Raw genomic sequence first — 19,883 nt, forward strand, 5'->3', positions numbered from 1 at the left:
TTGTTAGCATGTTAAATAAGACTTTCGTAAAAAGTTAGAAATTTTTAGGGTGAGCGTTCGGATATATTGAAATATTTTAATTTTTGCTAATAACTTTGTAAATATAAAATTAAAGTTACAAAAAACTTTAACATATTTAAACCCACTTTAATTTATACACAATATTCGGTTTTTAGAAATCTGGAACATGTGCTTTCTGGTGAACTTAAAAACATGAATTATTTTGTAAATAAATAATTAGAGTAGCTGATATTGCAAAATTACGATATTATGGATCAGCTTATTATACCTGTAAAAAATTAGAAATGTAGACAATGTGCTTCTCTAGATATTGATTTCTGGTTAAGCAGTATAGCCAATATTGAATTAAAGTTTGTAGAGTTAATATTAAACGGTCATGACAATGATCTTAGTTCCCACACAAAAGATTAGAAATATAAAATCAGTGCGTCACTAAATACTGATACGTATGCATTCCGTGCTTATATTTACGTTACATTTCAAACGCGCGGCATGTTCGCGCGCGCCGCGCTGTGCGCCGCCGAGGCAGCGATCAAACGGTATTGATATATAGATCAACGGGCTAGCGGGTAACCTAACCTTGCCAGACGCGTGCAAAATATTTTTTCACAAAATTCAAAAAAATGTTCTAAAATCAATCTGTAATTTTTAACCGACTTCAATTTCATAGAAGGAGGAGGTTCTGTATTCGGTTGTGGCTATTTTTTTTTATGTATGTTCACCGATTACTCCGATACCCGTGGTCCGATTTGAGTAATTCTTTTTTACAGGTTAAAATTAAGTATCTAAATGGTCATAAAAGTAATAAACCAGAACATTTGGTCGTGTCGTATCTTTAACCTTGCCAGGCGATCTAAAAAGTATGGCACTTACTTGCACGCAAAATTAAGTTTGTTTACTATACAAATTGTATGCATTACAAAGTTATCTTTGCACGCAAAATTAAGTTTCTCTACTATACAAAGTGTATGCATTGCAGTTATTTTTGCACGCAAAATTATGTTTGTCTACTAAACAAAGTGTATGCATTACAAAGTTATTTTTGTAGTACAGTAAATTAAAGACCACTAGGTAGGATGTACAGTCAGCAATACTATTCGCTTAGCACCTTTGCATACAAACTTCTATACAGGGGTGGTATCTTTTCTCTGCAGCTGACTGTACAATGTGATTGTAACTATGAGGATGGTGTATATTTATGATATATGAGGATATTTCTATTAAAAGTTATGTTAGATTTTGAAATTTTTATATTGAGTATATCTACTTATATAAAAAAATTGAATTTTGGTTATGGAATTTTATATTATATAACATACAAAAAAACACAACAATAAACAAAAAAAATAGGGCTGTATCTCCTAAACCGTCCGTCGCAGCGCAAAAATAATAAAATGTTCGTTCCCCTTTAAATAACACTTAATATATAAAAAACACAATAAATAAATAAATATTATAGGACATTCTTACACAGATTGACTAAGTCCCACAGTAAGCTCAAGAAGGCTTGTGTTATGGGTACTCAGACAACGATATATATAATATACAAATACATAATTACATAGAAAACACCCATGACTCAGGAACAAATATCTGTGTTCATCACACAAATAAATGCCCTTACCGGGCCCGAACCCAGGACCATCGGCTTCACAGGCAGGGTCACCCACTAGGCCAGACCGGTCGTACAATGAAACACAAAAAGAAAAAAATATCTTTACACGGCTGTATCTCCTAAACCGCGCGTCGCAGGACAAAAACAATCATCAAATTTTCGTTCCACTTTAAGAAACCCTCAATTAATATTTTTAAAAAAAACAAAAAAATCCGAAAAAATCTTTATAAGGCTGTATCTCCTGAACCGTGCGTCGTAGCGCAAAATAATAAAATTTTCGTTCAACTGCAGTGGACCCTTCATTAACATTAAAAAAAAAGAAAAAAGAAGAAAAAAAAAACTAAACCGTGCGTTGTAGAGTAAAAATAATCTAGTTTTCGTTCCCCTTTGAGAAACCCCTAAGTAACATACAAAAAACACAATGAAAAACAAAAAAGAAAAAAACAAAGAAAAAATCTTTATAGGGTTGAATCTCCTAAACCGTGCGACGGAGCGCAAAAATAATCAAATTTTCGTTCCATTTTAAGAAACCCTTTATTAATATAGGTATAAAAAAACACAAAAAATCTTTATAAGGCTGAATCTCCTAAACCGTGCGCCGTAGCGCAAAATAATAACATTTTCGTCCGCCTGCAGTGGACCCTTAATAAACATTTAAAAAAAAACAAAGAAAAAAAAAACAGAAAAAATATTTACAGGGCTGTATCTCCTAAACCGTTCGTTATAGCGCAAAAATAATCAAATTTTCGTTCCCCTATCAGAAGCCCCTAAGTAACATACAAAAAACACAACGAAAACATAAAAGAAAAAACAAAGAAAACAATCTTTTTATAGGGCTGTATCTCCTAAACCGTGCGTCGGAGCGCAAAAAAAGTAAAATGTTCGTTCCCCTCTAAGAAACCCTTTTTTAATATGAGAAAAAACAAAAAAAAAAACGAAAGAAATATTTACACGGCTGTAGATCCTAAACCGTGCGTCGTAGCGCAAAAATAATCAAAATTTCATTCCACTTTAAGAATCCCTTAATTTATATTTAAAGAAATCTTTACAGTACATATGGTGCTACTTTCTCGCACTAGTGCGTCAAATAGCACTTTTCGTGCATATGTCGAAAGTTTAAAGGGCCATATGTACTGTAAAACGTTGTACGATACACGTGCGAATAGGTAATTCGCAACTCGTGTCGATTTAAAACACTCCCTGCGGTCGTCTTTTAATTTATCGCCACTCGTTTCAAATTTCCTCTTTTCCGCCCTTGTATCGTAAATAACTATTATAAGGCTGTATCTCCTAAACCGTGCATCGTAGCGCAAAATAATAAAATTTTCGTTCCATTGCAGTGGACCCTTAGTTAACATAAAAAAAAAGAAAAAAAAACAGAAAAATATCTTTACAGGGCTGTATCTCCTAAACCGTGCGTTGTAGCGCAAAAATAATCTAATTTTCGTTCCCGTTTGAGAAACCCGTAAGTAACATTCAAAAAATACAATGAAAAACAAAAAAGAAATGTTTGTATCTTTTAAATATTAAATATTAATTTTTAAATATTATTAAAGTGGAACGAAAATTTAATTATTTTTGCTCTTCGTTCCGACGCACGGTTTAGGAGATGCAACAACCCTATAATTTCTTTTAAGTTTTTCATTGTGTGTTTTGTATGTTACTTAGGGGCTTTTCAAAGGGGGACGAAAATTAGATTATTTTTGCGCTACAACGCACGGTTTAGGAGATACAACCCTATAAAGGTTTTTTTTAATTTTTTGTTTTCTTCTTTGTTGTTCGATTATGTTTTTTGAATGTTACTTACGGGTTTCTCAAAGGGGAACGAAAATTTGATTAGTTTTGCGCTACAACACACTGTTTACGAGATACAGCCCTGTAATAGTACATTTCGATGCTAGTGCGGAAAGTATGTCATTACCTCACGAGTACCGAGATATCTTGATATCGGGGCGAGTGAAGAATGACATTTCCGCACGTGTATCGAACGACGTTTTTTAATACAGTTGCGAAAAAATAAGAAAAACAACAAGTAAGGAATTCGAAACTTTTATATTATTAATTCTGTGACATTATTGACATTGACATTATGAAGAGGTGTTTTTTTAACTTTTATTCGACTAGAATGGATTTTGTTATTATTATTGAACCCACTTCATACAACATTGTAGACATTGTATTGTTTTACAAATATAAAACATTGTACTATTATTACCTAAATATCGTTATTAACGATTATTTGAATATCGTATATTTATAAAAACAATATCGAATGTTGCCTTTGGAAACTTAAAACATTCTTGCAGTAAGAAAAAACGCCTCTTCTTTGACAGGCGTTCCGTTCCATTCAGACAACTTATTAAGAACGGTTTTTCAACAGTAGATTTTTACATTAACAGTAGATTTTTATGTTAATTACGACGTTTAAAGGAAACTATATTAACACTCATCAATAAGTAGTCGTGAATTGGAACAAGTATAAATTTAAAAAAATTGGAAAAGTAAAAAGCACTAGTTCGCGAAACGTCGTAATCAACATAAAAACCTACTGTTAAAGTAAGAATACGAAAAATATACATATTTCATATTTTATTACTTACCCCTTCATCATTATAATACGTCTATTTTTTTATATATTGAATATTGAAAAACCGTTCTTAATAAGTTGTCTGAATAGAACGGAACGCCTGTCAAAGGAGAGGCGTTTTTTATTTCTGCTTTAAATTTCCAAAGGCAACATTCGATATTGTTTTTATAAATGTACGATACACAAATAATCGTAATTAACGATATTTGGGTAATAATAGTACAATGTTTTATATGTACAATTGTCTTATAGAACATGCATTAAAAAAAATCTTTCATTGAAGTGGGTTCAATAATAATAACACCCAGCTAAAAAACACCTCTTCATAATGTCAATGTCAATGATGTCACAGAATTAATAATATAAAAGTTTCGAATTCCTTACTTGTTGTTTTTCTTATTTTTTCGCAACTGTATTAAAAAAACGTCGTTCGATACACGTGCGGAAATGTCATTCTTCACTCGCCCCGATTCTTATCTCGGTACTCGTGAAGTAATGACATACTTTTCGCACTAGCAGCGAAATGTACTATTCTGTTTTTTTTTTTTGTTTTTTTTTTTTAATGTTAACTAAGGGTCCACTGCAATGGAACGAAAATTTTATTATTTTGCGCTACGATGCACGGTTTAGGACATACAGCCTTATAAAGTTTTTTTTTTTTTTGTTTTTTTTTTTTAATATTAATTAAGGGTTTCTTAAAGTGGAACGAGCATTTGATTGTTTTTGCGCTACGACGCTCGGCTTAGGAGATACAGCCGTGTAAAGTTCTTTTTTTTCTTATTGTGTTTCATTGTGTTTTTTGTATATTAAAAGTGTTTTTAAAGGGGAACGAAAATTTTATTATTTTTGCGCTACGACGGACGGGTTAGGAGATACAGCCCTATATTTCTTTTTTTGTATATAATATAATATAAAATTCCATAACCAAACTTCAAATTTAATATAAGTAGATATATTTAATATAAAAATTTCAAAATCTAACATAATTTAATAATAGCGTCGTAGCGTAAAATAATAAAATTTTCGTTCAACTTAATTAACATTTAAAAAGAAAAGAAAAAAAAAGAATTTTTTTTTTAGAGGGCTGTATCTCCTAAACCGTGCGTTGTAGTGCAAAAATAATCTAATTTTCGTTCCCCTTTGAGAAACTGCTAAGTAACATACAGAAAACACAATGAAAAACTAAAAATAAAAACAAAGAAAAAATCTTTATAGGGTTGTATCTCCTACACCGTGCGACGGAGCGCAAAAATAATCAAATTTTCGTTCCACTAAGAAACCCTTAATTAATATATTTAAAAAAAAAACCACAAAAAATCTTTATAATTCTGTATCTCCTAAACCGTGTGCCGTAGCGCAAAATAATAAACATTTTCGTTCGCCTGCAGTGGACCCTTAATAAACATAAAATAAAAAAAAATAGAAAAAAAAAACAGAAAAAAATATTTACAGGGCTGTATCTCCTAAACCGTGCGTTGTAGCGAAAAAATAATCAAATTTTCGTTCCCTTAACAGAAGCCCTTAAGTAACATATAAAAAACACAATAAATAACATACATCATAAATATACACCATCGTCATAGTTACAATCACATTGTACAGTCAGCTGCAGAGAAAAGATACCACCCCTGTAAAGAAGTTTGTATGCAACGGTGCTAAGCGAATAGTATTGCTGACTGTACATCCTACCTAGTCTTTAATTTACTCGTCTTTAATTTACTGTACTACAAAAATAACTGTAATGCATACAATTACTTTAGTAGACAAACTTAATTTTGCGTACGAGTAAGTGCCATACGTTACTTTTTAGATCTTCTGGCAAGGTCAAAGACCCGACCAAATGTTCAAGCTTATTTTTTTGTGACTATTTAGATACTTAACTTCAACCTGTAAAAATTATAGATTGCCTCACGAACATTTTTGGAGCCCTAAAAAAATCTTAAAAAATATAAGGGTTGATTTAGCCCCGCTACCCTGCAGCCAGACCTCCAGTGCTGAGTTAGGGTATGATAGGAGAAGTATCAGGCAAATTTTCAGCTTGCCTCAAGGACCTACTCCAAAATGTCTACCAGCTCTCGGACCACTAAGTAACTACAAATAATCAGTCCACATAACAATTATTTTGTACTCATTTTGAAGTCATAATTACATTAATTTCACGTAATATCGGCATCTAATTTATGTGCACGGTAAACAAACTAATGAATGACAAGAAAAGACAAGCAGCGCTTACGAAGTTGAGCGGGGGGTGGGGCGACCGGGCGAGGTAAGTACCTATAGGTATAGATAGATAGATACGAATGCTACGATAGGCTCCCGCGTGCCGCGCCGGCACCTTGACGGACCAGCGCGGCGTATGTATGAATTTCGCGCCTTTTTAAATAGATTTGGCTATAACAATGGAAGCTACACACAGAAATTTCTTACTTTTCATAATATGGTTGCATATATTATTTTATAGTATGAAACTTATCTTTATAGACTTTAATTCAATATTGGACCTTACAGGACAAAAAACGCATATTAAAATTTAAGCAGCAATCATATTTTTCTAATTTTTCGGCTTTGTCTATTAACTTAAGAATTTAGAGATATTATTGTGGATTTTTAAAACTTTAATTCAATATCGACAAAATAATAAGCTAATTTTAGTTTGACAAAGAAGCACGTTAATTTTTTTTCTAAAAATGTAACAGTTTAAAGCGTCATACATAATTTAAACGATGAAGCTTAAACTTTGCACTTTAATTCAATATTCAAAAAGCATCAATCAAAATATATAAATACCTAATTTATACCTAACGCTCGTTCTAACTTTTCGTCTTAAATTACAAATATGCTTAAAAACATGTCCCCTGCCATATAAGCATCACTTTTCCTTCTTTAGAATTATCATAACTTTAAGGTCAAAAATATGGTCCCACTATCGGTCTAATAGGAATTACACGAACTTACCTGTAAGTGAAGTTCGATTCTAATTATATTAGCTAATTATATTTATACTGTTTTTATCAGATGAACTCTAACAAAATGCTGGTGGTAGCTAGTAGGAATAACCCGTTTAGGATTAAACCAAATATGGATGGTATAGAAAGGATGCCAATCTCTTATGGCAGAATTGTTGCAAAAGTGACCGCTTTCAGCTTTAAATAATAGTTCCTAATCTCTCCGGTGGCGCTAGTTAGGCTCTGGGACGTGAGTATAACATGAACCATATAAGGCAACAAATAACCCGACCAAATTACGTAGGTTGTTTTTGGTAGTATTTCGGTGTATGGTGGCGCCGCCTAATTACTGTTTTTTGATTGACACTTTTCATACATAGAGATTTGGCTCCTTTATACAGTCTCCATGAAACCAAATTATATTATTACACAATGTTGACATTACATACGTCAGAAATGTCAACATTGTCAACAAAATTTTTACTTAAAAACTTCTCACATAAAAATACAGAATCTCCAAAAAAAAATTATTTAGTAGAGTTAGCCCAAGATAAGTCTGCAACGATTTTGACAGCGCACGCAGTGCAAGTGTTATTGTCTTTATTCGTCATAATTTCATAGAAGTGTTGTTTAAAATAACACTTGCACTGCGTGTGCTATCAAAATCGTTGCAGACTTATCTTGGTCGAACTCTAGTAAATAATTTAATTATTAAATAATTATTAAATTATTAATAATTAATTATTATTAACTCTAGTAATAATTATTAATTAATTAATTAACGGTTAATGAAGGCATGATTGTGTGGCTTAAAGACACAGATTATCGTAAAATAAGAAATGTGTGTACCTTCACTATGGTACTTTTTGTATTATACCAAAGATAGATATAACTCCGTAATAGATGGATACAGTCTAAGAAAAAAACGTGCCTCGAAAATCAGGAAAATTTGATTCTCGACCAGATGGCGCCACTAGTTTTGGCCTACACTCGTATAGAGGGCGTTGACTGTTTCGTTTGTTATTTATAATTTTAACGCATACCAGTGAAAGAACATGGGTCAAAATCATATAAAAATAATTAATGCAAATAAAAAAATCATTTATCCATATTTAAATACATTTTATCGTATTTTTATAAATATTTATTTTTAGTTTTAAAGTGTGTAAACAGATGGCAGTGAATTTACTGAGGTTACAAAATTTACTATGACAGTACCGCTCTAGTATAAGTTACTCTATGATTATACCAATGTATAGAGAAATATTCAAAGGTCGTTTTACGCTTTTTTACTGAAAATTTAGGTAAAAACTAATTTTTGAAGGCAGTCCCGAAAGTACCTAAAAATACCGGGAAATCCCGGTTCTTTTAAACAGTACCGATTCTGCACCCTAGTGACAAACCTATAAAAACCATAATTTATGCAAAAACTAAGCAGATATTTGTGTATATGTAAATACAAAGCCAGTTTTAAATAATTATTACGTCTATTATAATTGCTAGATGTTTACTTAAATTTTTTCAAGATTTCTTTGATGTTCGTTTGGCGATACAATGTCATGTCTGAATATATTAGTAGCAGGTATGTAAAAGATAGGTGTATAAACGGTTTTCTTTGATATCCATTTCGCATTTAACTAGTCGATTTAACACTGAAAGAAAACTGCATATATATCCGCTGTCCGTCTGTCTGTCCGTCTGTCACCAGGCTGTATCTCGTGATCTGTGATATATCACGGCATAACCTCAAATTTACATGTTATTTATTTGTTTTAAACCTTATTGCACAAGAACAAGTAAAAAGTAAAAAAGACGGACTTAATGCCTTGAGGCATTCTCTACCAGTCAACCACTGGGCTAAACAGAAATATCGTTCCTATTCAAACATATTTATACCTATTAATGTATTAATTTCTTAGTTAACTAAACTTTGCTAAAGAAAACGCACAGTCTTATCTGTATATTTTTCAATGGTGATGTCAACATTTCTCTGAAAATTGCAATGGAAACTTGATAAAATCTTAATGTAAATAAAACAGTTCCACAGATAGGTAAGATATAGGTATAAATGACACGCGATTTTCCCGCGATTTAACAAATTTGCCGCCTTTTTCTACTGACAAGATTTGCTTGACCAACTATAGTTGGTCAAACCAAATTAATTGTTTGTCAAAGGACTGTCTCATTTCAAAATTTTCAAACATAGACAGAGAGAATCATACTATCTTTGTCTTACTAGTACTAGCACCCAAATGAAAAGGGTGAGTAGGTATAGTTTTTTTTTTGTTTTTTACTGACAATTTCACCAACAATTAGCCTCATGCATGAAGTTTATATTTGAACGAAATATGTTTTATTCGGATGCTTGTTACCGTTATATCATGTTACAAATGCATTTCCGTTTTTAAATTACCATTCAATTACTTAAAATTATAAATAAAAAGTACAAAAATTTGCCCGCGAAAAGCTAGTGAGCGAAACGCTCGAAACGCCACGTGACGTCACGCGTTCGACAGATTAGTGTCATTAGTAGCAATCGTCAGTTGGGCCGCCCAACGTGTGACGTCATCACGCTCTGTCGAATTCGCGCCAAAAATTATGAGCGTTTCAACCGCTCAAAAATTTTCAACATTTTAAATATTTTTTAATAAAATAATGTTAAGGTTTACAAAAATATTTTTATCATTTCCGGTGTTCCAACGATATAAATTATGAATCCAAAAATAAAAATAAATTCATGCATGGAGCTAATTGACCAACTGGTCAAACCAAAAGTAATTATATTATAATTATCTCACACTTTCTCTTTAATACTAAGTAAATATTGATCATATCAAATACGGATATAATTTATCTTAAATACTATTAGGCAGTAAACTATTACGATTATAACTGTCAACATATTTTAATAATACGATAAATTGCAACTATTCTAGATAAATTATTGGAATATGTTAAACATTATTTACGATTACGTTTAACAAATTGCATAATAAATTTAACCGCAGTAGTTAACTTCAGCAATTGCTAAGCCGGTTTCGGTGCGGTTTAACGGTGGGTTTCGTTTTAAGGTAAAACTTGCACACTGGATTATAAAATAGCATTAGTTTTTTTTTCATGATGCAAACGGCCATTTATTTGTGTGATGAGCACAGATATTTGTCAAAGTATTGTATTTACAAGTATTTTTTAATTTTTAAATTATGGAGCAGCAGACGCAAATCAAAACAAACCAATTTAGAAAAGGGTAAAGTGGTCAACTGATCATTAAGATCACTTTATTGGTCATTAAGATAATTAGCAACTTGACAATAACAACAAAAACAAATTATCAAATACATTTAAAATAACTTATTTCTTTGTTAATTGTTTAATAATTAGATTTAGTAATTTTATCATTAAAACGCTTTAAAATGAGGGAGAAAAAAATTGTTCTTTACATAAAAGTACAGGTCCATTTTTAAATTGGAACAAATGCCTACAGATTTTGTAAGTTTTAAATGGGTCAAAGTACCCTTGTTTTTTCATAAGTCGCCCCGTTCATACAGTAACTTATACTAGAGCGGTACTGTCATAGTAAATTTTGTAACCACAGTAAATTCACTGCCATCTGTCGACACACTTTAAAACTAAAAATAAATGTTTATAAAAATACGATAAAATGTATTTAAATATGGATAAATGATTTATTTATTTGCATTAATTATTTTTATGATTTTGACCCATGTTCTTTAACTGATATGCGTTAAAGACTCTACAGAAAGCACAGAAACAACAGGACAGGACAGGACAGGACTACAGGAGTTAATATACAACAAAATTACAAATTATGTAACAATGTTGCGCATGTTTATGTAACCGATAAAATTCGCATAAAGTTTAATATATGCCTCCATAATTGATTAATATGATTGTAAGGTCCGTGGCTCAACACTGATTTAAACTTTCACGATTTTTACTCATTATTATTTACAACGACGGGACTTAATCGCGTAAAATAAGTATTAAACCCACCTCCGACGTTACAACAAACAAACAAGACCAAGTGCGGGTAGTTCGAAAAACTCACGCGCCTAGAAGATGTTGATGTCAACTTTAGCCAGTCTTCTCCGAGACCACGGGGACAACGCCGTTCTCGAAACGTCGGAGGTGGGTTTAATACTTATTTTACGCGATTAAGTCCCGTCGTTGTAAATAATAATGAGGTCCGTGGCTCTTTAAAAAACGAAGCACAAAATAACCCCGGTTTACGGCACAAAAGAATATTTATTATTGCCCTGTTTATAAAACTACACACATACTCGATTAATTTAAAGTTTCTTTCAGCCTAATAATAACAATATGCTTTATTGTGCACACTACATTAAAAATAAGATACAGAAATTGAGAAAAGATATAAATTGGTAGGTAACAACAGGCGGACTTATCGCTAAACAGCGATATCTTCCAGACAACCTTCAGATAGAGAGATGGCGAACGAACCGGTAGTTTTCGGGTGGTGCAAAATAAAGAAAACGATAAAAACATAATATAATACATACTTATATATACTACACATATATAGTTAAAATAGACTAAATTTATTACTACCTATACATACACATATATATAAATGACAAAGGAAGCCATAAACGACAAGGAATTTAAAAGAAACGGGATTTTTATGAACTAGACAAATAATGATCTTTTAATAGGTTTTTAAAAATGGGGTGATTTAGCACGTCTAATATTAATGAGCAGATTATTCCAGAGCTGGATAGCACGAAAACTAAAAGAGTTGATATAAAATTTTGAAGAAGGAGGAGGGGAAACAAGTAGCAGATTTTGAAGCATCTAAGTGAGGAAAGAAATTTAAACCGGGTTTTATAGTTAACTAATGTTCCGCCGTCGGCCAAAGTTCGGTGAATAACAATAAATTACAATATTTTACAGGAACAATGATATTGTTGAAGAGATCGGTTTTAGCGATTAGATCATTTTAAACCTGCGTTAAGTTTTAAAAATGTTAATCTCCAATAAGTTTTTTTTTCTACATGTCCAGTTTTCCTTTACGATATTTATTTATTAATAAATGAATTAAGTAGGTAAGAAATTTAGAATGGTAATTGTCATTTTTTATTTGAATACAATAATGTTAACATATTAATGTTAGCAAATACTAAATATGATTATTAACTATGAATTATAAGTAATATAGAATTTAAATCGTAGTTAAAATAAAAAATAAAAATCATGATTTTTATAGTCCTGGCCTTGTCCTGGGTATTTTTTTTTAGTAAGTAGTTTTTTAAGGTTGCGTACCAAAAAAGTTTTTTACTCTCTATTAAATAGACTCATGTCTATTTATTTATCGTTATGATATAATGATGATATGTATTGACCCCTGATAATTTCTGTTATGTATTCTTTTGAAAATAAACTTATCCTTATTTCCTATTATAGCTAAGCCCTTGTATTAACCCTTTATATGAAGAGCCTCTGGTGTTGCAGACGTCCATAGGTTACTGTGACTACTTACCATCAGGCGGGCCGTATGCTTGTTTGCCAACGAAGTGGTATAAAAAAAGAGCAAGTTATACGGCAAAAATGTCCCCGAATTCATAATTATTGCATAATTCTTTTTTTTTTTTGCAAAATTTTAAGCACTAAAGACGCAATGAGGCTTGAATAATGTTTTTTTTTAATCTGGACAGTTATTATTAAATGCCACTGACATGTAACCAGTCATGGTAAACTTGTAATTATTGCACCCTTGGCTCAAAATTAAAAAGTCACCGTCTCAATCTCAATAAACAAGATTGCGAATAACCTGTTACGCAATAAAAAATCGAACCATACCTGTCAAGAAATAAGGTCAACGTTCCGGCGCTTGCACAAGATCCATTATTGTTTAACACAAATTAAACTAATTATGCACTTTTACACGCACGGCAAAAATAACGTACATTTTTTTTACACGTAATTAACAGTCACAAATAGTTTTAAAAACGTTTTTGGTAATTAAAAAGTCACTCAACGATTTTTTTCTGTCATCGAAGTTTGCCGCGGCAAGTTTTGGCGGGACGCAAAATGGCGGCGATACGTGCTCCTCGCACCGCTGCTAACCAACACTGACCACGCGACGTATGCAACGTGGTGCTTCTGCCACATCAATGCACATCATTACACTCTTCTTACCAACAGCATAGAGTTTAAATTCGAAAAGCTAGTTGCGTATAAAAATGCAGCGTGGTCATTTTTGGCATACCATTCAAAAGTAGTTGACTTAGATTTTATTTCTTTAGTTTTAAAGTCTAATTTAGTTTGATTTAGGTGTAGTGAAGAGTTGTAAGACTATCGTACGATACGATGTAAAAGTGGCTGGAATACTTTCGAGTAAAACTCGTGAAAAAACTTGTTGGGTGGGTTTCAGGAGACTATGCAGAGTGCATAAGACTGGTATTAAATTACAGTTTGCTACAGTTATTGGTATAAATTATTTAGAAAGGGCTGACCATTCATTTTGTTCATCGAATGATCAAAGTAATTTTATCTTTGAAATATTTTAACTTAATATAATACTTAATTATTAACAAGCAGAAACGTCTGCGATCGATGCTATTAAGCTTAGAATAAATTTAAAAGTGGAAAAATTACTGCCTTGGGTGAGACTTGAAAAAAAAAAAAACAAAAAAAAAATTAATATAATACTTATATGATTTTGATCTAGGTGTAATTAATATTGAAATAAAATTTGTTGACTCCTTAAATACCTTTATTTTATTTTATTCATTAAATACATTTGTTAAAGAGGAACTTATCTATAAAATAAAACTAAAAACTAAAACTAAATAAGACTAAAATAAGATCTAATCTAATCTATTTTATTTATTTATCTTGGATTCAGTCAGGTAAAAAAAAGTTAAATAGTGTTTTTAGGAAAAAGTCGAAGATAACGAGTAAGTAGATAGGTACTGCTTATTTTGTCACTTTTTTAACCCAAAAAATACGTACTGTTACCAAAAAAAACATAAAATACTTAGTCTAAAATCTTCTGCATCTTGTATAGGTATTGTCATCTTTTTCTATAATCATTTATATTCTTCAGTGATGTGATATAAATTAAAATATTTTTCTTTATTTCTTTATTAACACTGCGTAATCAGTTAATCACTGTCGCCCCAAAGTGTCAAAGTCACCCCACGTTCACTTGTTCAAAACAGACATGTAAAAATGCATTAATTTAATGTATGTCAATGGTGTCTGAAATTTTAGCCTATCTAATCTACAATATGTACCGTCAAAAGCCTATTATTAAAAGGCTATTTATTTTATTAAGTAATTAAATATTAAATGTTGTAAAAGTGATTTCATATCAAATATTATTGCATCAGAATAGTCAGCAGCACTTGTCTTCAGTCACAGACGAGTAAAGAATAAGGGCTATCAATGCTTAGCAAAATAATCTATCTTCTAAATATCGATAATAAGTGTTATATAATGAATATTAAAACTAAAACTAACTACAATTATAATAACTAAAGCTAAAAATTAAAAATACCTATCAAAATTTTGTGCCCTTGGTAGGGTGCCCTGCCCATCACGCAGGCAGCGTTCCCGCGCTGGATTGCTATGGCGCGAGGGTCACCTGTGGCCTCCCTTAGGCGTTTGCTGAGCGCCTTGTGGAGCCCCCGTGCCCCCCTACCCCACGGGCCTAGTGTCTCGACGCCAAATGCTACAAAATATAAATATCTATCTTATCTTAAATCGAGGAGTTAAAGCTAACTGTGCTTCGACTTTGACAGAACAAAGTATGGAGGTGTCATTGAAAACATCATTTTTTTATTGTTACATCCACACTTTGTCTGAACCGGTGAACCCTTTATATTTGTCCCCGCCGGGCACACATGAGAAATAGACGCTTTTATATAAATCATTTCCATTTATCCCCGCCTCATGTATGGCGACGGTCACATCACGGGGCGGGGACATATGGGAACACACTGCAAATTTGAACCCTATCACTTTGCAATAAAGTTCAAAATCACAACAAATTTCATGCAGAGTTTACTCGGTCCGCCTGTAGGTATTTTATTTATTTATTTTTCATTCATTACATTTCACAGCATAACAGTAATCCAAAGCACTGTGAAACCCATAGACATTTCATACACAAGTCTAAATTAACATATCACAGAAGAAGGCCGTTCATTCATCGTCTCGCATAACCTCAAGCATTCATAACACACGTCCAAACTCCAACCATCCACAGGTATAACAATGCTGCAACATTTCAATCTTCACCACTTGGATGGTTCGCAGTCCTAACTGTCGGAATCAGTGCGGTACCGCAGTGACTGGTTGATTTTTTTTGCAAGCGACTTTGTATAAGCAGTCTTTTTGTTACCTGTCTCTGTCTCCGACCAAAGTGCAAATCCTTCAATTGAACTTCGTAACATCTTGAATTAACGAAATACACAAAAATAATGTCTAGATATTATATTATGCAGAAAAGGTAGACGACCTAGCTATTACCTAACCTAGCGTAGGTATGTATTTATTAGCTAAACGAGTCAAATCAACGAGTTTTTATTTATATTAATTTCAACAAAATTTATTATAATTAAACATAATTAATATAATAAACGACCGTTGACGGTTGACGGTTTGACGACCGGTCTGGCCTAGTGGGTAGTGACCCTGCCTGTGAAGCCGATGGTCCTGGGTTCGAATCCCGGTAAGGGCATTTATTTGTGTGATGAGCACAAATATTTGTTCCTGAGTCATGGGTGTTTTCTATGTATTTAAGTATTTATATATTATATATATCGTTGCCTGAGTGCCCATAACACAAGCCTCCTTGGGCTTACCGTGGGACTTAGTCAATCTGTGTAAGAATGTCCTATAATATTTATTTATTTATTTAATTATTATTGTTATGATCATGAACCACGCCACGCCAAAGACGCGTATTAAAAAGGGGCCCACAGACTATCAGTCCGCCGGACGATATCGGCCTGTCAGTTAGAACAAAAAATTGACAGTTCCGAACAACTGACAGGCCAATATCGGTCGGCGGACTGATAGTCAGTGGGCCCCTTAAGAGTCACTCAAACCCGTCGCCAAATAGCCGCTCCCATACATTCGAAGTAACACTCTGGCACAAACATTTACGTAACATAACAGTGACTTGATACATAGACCTGTACCAATAACTTCTGAGGTTATAAGAATATTAATGTTGCTTATTTTTTATATATAGTTTCCAGACCATATACTAAACCTAAAAATAATATTTTGTGTCATCCTAGGTATTTGCTTAGGTAGAAATTTAGGTATTTCTTTTTTCAATCAGCATTCTGTAAAAAAAATATTAGAGACGAAATTCTTTGTTTCCCTGTAAAGGCAAAGTGGCTTCCGACGTACACACGCATTTTGTGTCATTTTCATCCACGGGTATAATGGCATTTAATAAATACCCAATATTGATCCTAAAACGCCTAAAAAAATATTAGAGTCGGTAAGTGAAGTGTTGTACTTTACAGAACATTGTTATATGTTATTCAAACAAATCTGTGTCAAATTCATCCACCGCTTTTATTTAAAAAAAATTTTTTTCTAATTAACACCCTGTATCTGCCACAAAAAAAAATTCATATTATTAAGTTTACGTCTACAATATTATAATACCACATTGAGACATCATTCATAATTTGGGTCATTTTGATCCACGGTTTTTTTTACTATCTGGCAAAATAAAACTCAATTGAGCAAGAAGGGCGTGCGCGGGGAAGGGTACCTACGCGGGTGGGGTGCTTATTATACTTGCCGCAATATCAGCTTGCGACTGAGATCTTAATACTATCTCCTTTACCCTTGTAAGACCAACCAAGAGTGAAAGAGATGGCATTATGAGCTGTCTCGCCACTTAGTTTTGCGATACAGTGTATTTATTTCATTCGGAGGCATAATTACATTGTCTTATCAACCTTACCGTAGTAGGTATATAAATATAATTAAAAATAAACTGTAGGCTGCACTCCTCATACTGACCAACATTTGTGACGTTCCTAATCAAAAGGTACCACTTTCTCTGACAGGTTATTTGTATAAAGATATAATCAAATTTCGTCTTTATGGTAAACGACAAAGTGGTACCTACCTTTTGATTGAGAATGTCACATCAGCGACTTAAAAATTACTTTTGTTTCGATTTTTAGTAGACTTTTTAAGTTTATTTTAAGACGCAATTTATTGTGATTTTTGTTATGTTTAAGCGTGGCAAGCAACATTAATTACAATGATGATGATGTTCATTAAATACAATATTTTTTCATACTATACTGAACTGTCACCCTATACATGAGAATGAACAGCGCCCTCTTGACAATGATCATATATTACTGGTCAGGTATGGATGGTATAGAAAGGATCGCAATCTCTTATGGCAGAATTGTTGTAAAAGTGACCGCGTTAAGCTTTAAATAATAGTTCCTAATCTCTCAGGTGGCGCTAGTTAGGCTCTGGGACATGAGTATAACATGAACCATATAAGGCAACAAATAACCCGACCAAATTACGTAGGTTGTTTTTGGTAGTATTTCGGTGTATGGTGGCGCCGCCTAATTACTGTTTTTTGATGGACACTTTTCATACATAGAGATTAGGCTCCTTTATACAGTCTTCATGGGTCAGGCTTTAATATGTGTCATAATTTAGTAAAGTCCCCTTTGTGGATTCTAAGTTTCCGAGTTACAGCAGTTTAGTGAAAGCGTTTTTTTTTTAATATAAATTAAGGGTTGAATAAAGAGGAAAGAAAATTTGATTATTTTTGTGCTACGACGCACGGTTTAGGAGATACAGCCCTATAAAGTTTTTTTTATTGTTTTTTTTTTTCTTTTTTTCTTTTTTACATTGTGTTTTTTGTATATTACTTTGGGGTTTCATAAAGGGGAACGAAAATTTAATTATTTTTGCGCTACGACGCATGGTTTAGGAGATCAAGCCCTATAAAAAAAATCTCTTTTTTTTTGCGTTTTTTTTGTATAAATTAATGGTTACATAAAGGGGACCGAAAATTTTATTGTTTTTGCGGTACCACGCACGGTTTAGGAGATACAGCTCTATAAAGTTTTTTTTCCTGGTTTTTTTTGTTTTTTTTTTAAGTATTAATTACGGGTTTCTTAAAGGGGTTTTTTTAATTATTTTTGCGCTACGACGCATGGTTTAAGAGATACAGCCCTATAATGTTTTTTTTTTTAATTTTGCGTTTTTTTTAATATAAATTATGGGCTTGCATAAAGGGGAACGAAAATTTTATTATTTTTGCGCTACGACGCATGGTTTAGGAGATACAGCCCTATAAAGATTTTTTTTTAAATTTTGCGTTTTTTTTTTAAATATAAATTATGGGTTGCATAAAGGGGAACGAAAATTTTATTGTTTTTGCGGTACCACGCACGGTTTAGGAGATACAGCTCTATTAAGTTTTTTTTCCTGGTTTTTTTTGTGTTTTTTTTTAAGTATTAATTACGGGTTTCTTAAAGGGGTTTTTTTTAATTATTTTTGCGCTACGACGCATGGTTTAAGAGATACAGCCCTATAATGATATTTTTTTTTAATTTTGCGTTTTTTTTTAAATATAAATTATGGGTTGCATAAAGGGGAACGAAAATTTTATTATTTTTGCGCCACCACGCACGGTTTAGGAGATATTATATCTATATATATATATATATAGCTATAATAGCTCTATAAAGTTTTTTCCTGGTTTTTTTTAAGTTTTAATTAAGGGTTTCTTAAGGGGAACGAAAATTTGATTATTTTTGTGCTACGATGCACGGTTTAGGAGATGCAGCCCTATAAAGATTTTTTTGTTGTTTTTTTTTTCATTGTGTTTTTTGTATATTACTTTGGGGTTCCGTATAGGGGAAAGAAAATTTTGTTATTTTTGCGCTACCACGCACGGTTTAGGAGATATAGCTCTATAAAGATTTTTTCCTGTTTTTTTTGTTTTTTTTTTAAGTATTAATTAAGGGTTTCTTAAAGGGGAACGAAAAATTGATTATTTTTGCGCTACGATGCACGATTTAGGAGATGCAGCCCTATAAAGTTTTTTTTTTTGTTTTTTTTTTTTTCATTGTGTTTTTTGTATATTAGTTTGGGGTTCCACAAAGGGGAACGAAAATTTGATTATTTTTGCGCTACGACGGTTTAGGAGATACAGCCCTATAAAGTTTTTTTTGTTTTTTTTTTTTTTTTTCATTGTTGTTTTTGTATATTACTTTGGGGTTCCGTAAAGGGGAACGAAAATTTTATTATTTTTGCGCTACGACGCACGGTTTAGGAGATACAGCCCTAAAATGATTTTTTTCCTCTTTTTCTTTTTTGCGTTTTTCAATCTTAATTAGGGGTTTCTTAAAGGGGTTTTTTTTTTAATTATTTTTGCGCTACGATGCACGGTGTAGGAGATACAGCCCTATAAAGTTTTTTTGTTATTTTTTTCTTTTTTTTCATTGTGTTTTTAGTATATTACTTTGGGGCTTCATAAAGGGGAACGAAACTTTTATGATTTTTGCGCCACCACGCACGGTTTAGGAGATATTATAGCTATAATAGCTCTATAAAGTTTTTTTCCTGGTTTTTTTTGTTTTAATTAAGGGTTTCTTAAGGGGAACGAAAATTTGATTATTTTTGTGGTACGATGCACGGTTTAGGAGATGCAGCCCTATAAAGA

The 19,883-nt window shown here is 32.3% G+C and overlaps 2 protein-coding genes across 4 annotated transcripts in view; both read right to left on the reverse strand.

The window, feature by feature from the left end:
• Positions 1 to 13,281, reverse strand: part of LOC134752300 (uncharacterized) — a 121,302-nt gene extending 108,021 nt beyond the window's left edge. For 2 of the 3 annotated variants that reach the window (XM_063687964.1, XM_063687965.1), the window contains exon 1: positions 13,007 to 13,280. The gene's annotated coding sequence lies outside the window, so the exon portion shown is untranslated. Of the gene's footprint in view, positions 1 to 13,006 lie in introns of all 3 variants that reach the window. The other variant, XM_063687963.1, reaches the window with a different exon arrangement.
• The window catches only part of LOC134752295 (UDP-glucosyltransferase 2-like), a 77,059-nt gene that overhangs the window by 13,939 nt on the left and 43,237 nt on the right, over positions 1 to 19,883 (reverse strand). The gene's annotated exons all lie outside the window — the stretch shown is intronic.

Source organism: Cydia strobilella, chromosome 24 (genome assembly GCF_947568885.1).
Source record: "Cydia strobilella chromosome 24, ilCydStro3.1, whole genome shotgun sequence".
In the NCBI taxonomy this organism is placed as follows: domain Eukaryota; kingdom Metazoa; phylum Arthropoda; class Insecta; order Lepidoptera; family Tortricidae; genus Cydia; species Cydia strobilella.